Source organism: Haemaphysalis longicornis, unplaced genomic scaffold (genome assembly GCF_048455015.1).
Source record: "Haemaphysalis longicornis isolate Haplotype H1 unplaced genomic scaffold, Haemaphysalis longicornis Haplotype H1 scaffold_308, whole genome shotgun sequence".
Lineage (NCBI taxonomy): Eukaryota > Metazoa > Arthropoda > Arachnida > Ixodida > Ixodidae > Haemaphysalis > Haemaphysalis longicornis.
Window position 1 is genome coordinate 216,364 of NW_027526339.1, and position 6,260 is coordinate 222,623.

Below are 6,260 nucleotides of genomic sequence, written 5' to 3' on the forward strand. Positions count from 1 at the left end.
AGTTGGCAGGACGGGGCTGGACAACAAGGTCTCCCATCGTTCGGGGGGTTGGGGATTGGGGTTGTTGGGGGGAAGGGGAGGTGGGGGGTTCTTGAGGTCTTTGCACTCGGCTATGATGTGTGCCAGAGTGCCTCTTTCCGTTTTGAAGAAAGGGTAGAGTATGTCGTGCTGCGCCGGGTACATTCGGTGTAACAGAACGGGATGCGCTGGCGATCCCGCCTGCGTGCGCCGCAGGGACGTTTGCTGTTGCCTGGTTAACTGCGGGTGCGGTTCGGGAAGTTTGCACCTCGCGTTTCTGTACATCCGAGTAATGTCTTTAAAGCTCGTCACGGGATACGGTAGCTCAGTCGTCGGCAGGAGCGCTTGTGCGCCACGGGACAACCCAACGGGCAAGGGAGCGGGGTCTGGTGGAACCAAATTCAGCAACGACTTCTTGGACGCGTGCCTGGCTGCGGCCTTGGATTCTGTGGGGTCGAGGTCGAATCATGTAAATGGGAGGGGAAATGCCAGGTTGGAGCGGATTTCAACATGCTCACTCGCGCACGCGTAAGCGGTCTCCTTGCCGATCCCGGCTACCCGAATCCTGCCTACTCTGCCTACGTCTCCTGACCACGGTCTCCTGCGATCCCGCTTACTCCGTCTACCCGAACAACTATATTGCGCGCGTCCCGCATTCGACGACAAATGGTCTTTATGAGATCACATGTGGTTTCGACAATTAGCGTCTGGCCAAGTCGATCGAGAGCTTCGTGGCTGTTCGTGAATATTGTAAATTGTTGGTTCTCATTTGCGCGTAGGTTTCCTTAATATGCTCTGCAGCGAGAAGTACTGCTTCGAGGCGTTCTTGACACGTACTTGGCGGGCAGAGGAATTGTATCGTGCGGGACATCCACATTTGGTAATAAAAAAAATGAATTAAGTAATAAATTAGACTAAAAAGAAAAAAACTGGGAAGATTCCAATCTACTTGGGAATCTAACCTAGCCCCTACGGGATCGCCACTGAGCCCGCTTCCCTGGCACCAGTACGACGCTATGGCTTTGAACGAATAAAGGTGGACCTAGTCAATGCGTCGGCGCCTTCGACTGAAAAAGGCAGCGTCCATATAAAAAAATGGCGTCGTTAGGCTGAAGATCATAACGCTCACCCCACGTTAGACTGAGTGTTGGCATAACGCACCAACTTAGGTGGATCGGCCGTTGGCAATGGCAGCTGCAGCCAGAAGGTAATGACCATTTCACCAATTTCTCTTTGACTTTAACGTCAACATAACCAACCAATAATCTCGCGTGCCCGCTAGGAAGAACTGCCTGGTGATAATGACAGGCGTCATCACAAGCTCACGACCGATTCACCATTTCCCATTTCACTGACGTCAACATAACCAACCAATTTTATTGCATACCCGCTCTGGAGTATAGGGACCGGGCGGCCGTTGTATGGCACCACCGTCGTTTCAGCGAACAGCGCCGCCCGTGGCGAACCGCTCGTCAGTGGAATGCCGGTGGCGGTCAGCGCAGCGTAGTTGTGCATGGCTTTCTGTCGTTTTTTCTGCGGTGCGGCTTGCAAAGCGAACGTAACCCCACGCGCATTTTTAAGATCGGTAAATCTTGAGTGTGGATGTGACGTTTACGAGGCATGCCATGTGTGTTACTTACGCCCAAACTCAGTATTTACAAATAGCAGACGACGCTCAATGCGCCAAGCTGGAAGTCAAGCTGGAAGTGAAAGTTCGTTGCTTCATGCAATTTTTTGATGCCTGCATGCAGTTTCGCGAATCGAGGAGTATATTGCCGCTAAATGCTCCCTCAAAGCCGGTGTGTGCAATCGATCTAGGAATGCTGTGGCGCTGGCCTTTAGCAGTTGATGACGAAACGGCGCCGACGTCGTGCACAAGCGAAAGACAAAATTGGAGGGTGTCTTCGAAGATTTACCTCAAAACAGAAATTGTGACGGACGACGCTTCCGTATCTTCATTACCTGCGGCTGAAACGTGTTTAATTTCAGAGAAATGCTCTTACTACAGTCATCGGGAATCGTTGATAGAATAAATACCGCATGATAGTAGAATGTTATTGCTTGTCGGGGACAAGCATTGCTTTACAAGAATTGCAATGGTTGCTGGCTAGTTAACAAATGGTTTTTTCAAAAACCAATTCCTGCGTGGCTGAAGGACGCAAGACAGGAGGGTGCCCGAAACCTGTACTCAGCTTCACAACTGAATGCTGCGGTCGGTTTACAAGCTGCCACCTACGCTTGAAAAATCATGCACACCTCCGTCGACGATGATGGTTTATCGCAAAGCTCTATCGTATGGGATTCCTTGGTTGCCTTCTGGATTTAAACTTAGACTAGTTAAGCGTCGAATTTGACCAGCACGCAGTTTGATCTTTCGATCGCAGCGTCTTTGACTTTGACCATTTCCCATTGGATTTCGCACGAAAAAAGCTTTGTGTTCAACCATATCATAATAATTAGACGGAGGGCTAGATGATTTTGCTGTTTAATTTTGAACTTCCATGCCCCCTCTCCAAATCTAAACTTTTTCCAGCGTGTCGGAAATGTGTCTGTGGTGGAGGACTCGGGCTCATGCACCCATATTTGAGGCAACTAATCGCGCGTTTTTGGTGTCTTCACCAGGCATTACACGATTTTTTAGGTACTCTGTAAAGAATACTTAAGCATTAAAAAACACCGGCTGACGTTAACACTGCCACATTTTTTAACTATCGGTGCCAGCCTTTATTCTACGCAGGGGGTAAAACGGGAAGGGTATACGGGATGGTTTGTAGCTTGGGCTGTTGAGTTGGTGAATAACTTTAGCTCTTGATAAAATGACCACCACAAACGTGGGATTTCCACTTCGGCTTTCAGGCTCCCATGCTGTCACAGTGTCGCTCACCAAAACCGAAGGTACAAAGCTCACGGTTACAGAAAGTGTAAACTACCGCAACATTTCTACGGCTACACGGTAATCCATCTCGTATGCAGGTGCCTTTCTATTTAAAGCACACGTATTGAGGTATCCAAGCGCTGAGGCTGGCGTGGAAACCGTAGTCATTGAAACCAGTGAAGATAATTTAAAGTGGTAGAAATGAATTCCAATATTGCTAATAGTTTTATTCCTACACAGATCGCGCGGAGCCAGGCGCAGAGCGCTGCAAAAAGCGCTCGTGTCAATGTAGCCCTTCCCCAACCTTACAAGTGTCCAATAAGTTTGCGTAGCCGTGAGTGCATTTAAGAAGAAAATAATACTAATATTACTAGTTTTATTCGTACTCAGAACGGGTGGAGCCAAGCGCATATCGCTGCAAAAAGCGCTCATGCCATTGCAGCCGATACCCAAGTTTAGACGCGTCCGACAAGTTTACGTAGTCATTACTGCATCTAAGAACCCAACACATCTGTTTAGACTTCGTTTCATCTCACATGTCTGCTCACAACGCCACCAAAACATACAAAACACCGAAGCAAACACGGCAAAAACAACGGGAGGCTGTGTAGTCCAATGCACCGGCTCATCCCACTGACGAGGGGAGCGCCGAGTGGTGGCGCCACCCGTCCAGCTGCCCGGTCCATATTGGCGAGCGATAACTGAGCCATCATCAAAAGCTCACGACCGATTCACCAATTCCCATTTGTCTGCGACGTCAACATAGCCAACCAATATTCTCGCATGCTCGCTCTTGGGGTTTGGTAAGCTATGATAACATGCCGCTCTGGGGGATCGATTAGTGGTGATGACAGGCGTCATCAGAAGCTCACGACCAATTCACCAATTCCCATTTGGCTGCGACGTCAACATAGCCAACCACTATTCTCGCATACCCGCTCTAGGGGATTGGCGAGTATTAATGAGTGAGCAGTATTCTTATAGTCATCATCTTCATGTCCAATCCCAGTGCCACCCGAATAAATACATCAACCACCACCCATCATCATCATCATCATCATCATGACAGTAAGAAGAACAGCAGAAATCTTAACGTCAACCCAAGCAACATTTTCCCGCCAACTGCAGGACGAGCACCTCTCCCACACATTTCCGACAACTCCTGCCCTGCGTTATCTAAGCCGTTCGAATCTATACAAGCAAACTTACCTCTGCGCTGAGTTTTCTCTTTCCAACCTCGTAGCCGTCTGTCGATAGCCATTATGCTATTCGGTGGTCGTCCTAAAGAACGGGTGGTTGGTTTGCTCGAAACAAATAATTATTTGTTGGTAAAAAGGATCTCTGGCCTTAAGGCCGGAGATCCTTCTCACCACGTGGTTAGCCCATCTCCATATCAGTACGGGTGACCGTAAGTGCCGCGTTTGTTAAGTCTGCGAGATGAAGTCGGAGTACGCGAACTTGGGAGATGGAAGCGAGTGCGGAAATTGATCGGAGGAGAGCGCGCTGAAACGGGGTATGAGGAACGAAACCCGCTACAACGGCCCGCTCAAGGCCAGAGCAGATCCTCGGCAGAAATAAAACACCAAAAATGCCCAACAACACCACCCTCCCCCGCTCTCTCGAAAGAAGACTGTAGATTCCAGGCCTCGGCCGTGCACCCGCGTACCGTGGGCTGCCGGTCACGTGGACATCGCCGGTAGCGACATTCCGTTTCCCCGTGGGTGCAAGCTAGGTACTTCCTGTGCACACCCAGCACCACTTTCTGCTTCGCTTGGAATGCTCTTTCTATTACTTTGAAGAATGTATAAGACAATTCCGTTGTTCGGCTACCCAGGGGTAGAAGCTCGGGTTTTGGAGCGGATGGGGCGGGTTTGGGTCCCGCAATGCTACCTTAAAAAAACTGCTTCTTCTTCTACTTTGAATCCACTCTAAGCTCAATATTGAGCATTGTTTTCGCGAACAAGATAAGTTTGGTGTACTTTAGGCCAGTTTAAGAGATGGGTGAAGCCTTCGAACACCTTCAATCATCGTTCTGCGTCTCACCGGAAGTGCGTGGCTTGTACGTATCTTGGAATTGAAATTCACCCGCCGTTACTGGGAACGCCGTATGTAACCACGAGATGAACAAGACCGATCATCCCAGGAGAACTGACGTGCCCAGGAGGCTTGTAGATGAGCCCTGTTGATAAACTGAAACAATTTTTAACGTCTTTTCTCTCAATATGTGCTGGGCTGTTTTCTACAGTGGCACAATTAGCCCTGGCCAATTTTCACCCGTGGGCCTGTATGCCTGGAGAGCACGCGACATTCTTGTGAAGGCATCATAACCGCCTTGGCTTCCCGTGACTCGGTTCGTCCAGCCGTTGGGGCTCCAGCTAACCCTTCCGAACCCACGATGAGCAGGGAACCCGTTTTCGTCACTGCGGCGACGTTTCCAGGCTCGTCGGCCGCCTTTGCTCCAACACTCCCAACGCGCCCAAAGCCTCCGGCAGCCTCTGTGTATGCGGAGCCTCGTGTTCCGCAACGCGTTACTTTCGACCGCGTTACGCCGGTACTTCTGCGGTACACGCCTATGTCGTCACCTGAACGCAAAGAAGAGGGTGAGTACCTCTGCCTATCGCGATCGTAACGCTACTCTGGATTGTTTTTAAAGCTACGCTGTTAACAACAGTGGCCTATTTAGTAACGATGAGGGGATAACAGGTGAGCGGGACAATGCGAAGGCCTTCAGCGTTGGCTGTGGCCACTAGAAGTAATGTGCCTAACAAGAAGCAATGTGCCTAACATGCATCCACGTCTGTGCGAGGGCAGAAATGCGCTTGTGATAGAGCGCGTAACCTTCATCCCACCGTAAAACACAGAAAGGTCGAGTGGAAAAGTCTGCATCAACAACTTATAAAGCTCGCCCGGGAGTTAAGAAACGGTGAGATATCATCGGCAGAAATTTGAGTGCACCACGACTCATTGCACAATTTGATGTCAGTTTAGGGAAGTTTGTTTGGTTCTATTCAAAGCGAAAGTTTTAGTTATAAGCACCTCTATCTTATAAAAAGAGCGTAAGAAGTGGGGTACAAAAAAGATACCACAACGATTTCTCAAAATCCCGGCGCAGTTGTTAGTTGGAAGCCTAAACTAAGGTGTACAGGGCAGTGGGATCAGGAGGCTCGGCGCAGTGGGCGAGTGCTACGACGGGAAACGGGTTGAAGCGAATTGGGCGTCAACACTAATCTAGCAAAGAATCAAAATCGCTGTGCTAGGGCACATTCTGCAGCCTGTACCGGAATGATCGCCAGTCGGTTCTTTCTGTCGTGTACCGTCGGTACACCTACATGTACCTGCCTGTCTCTATCATCAGATCCTCTCCCTT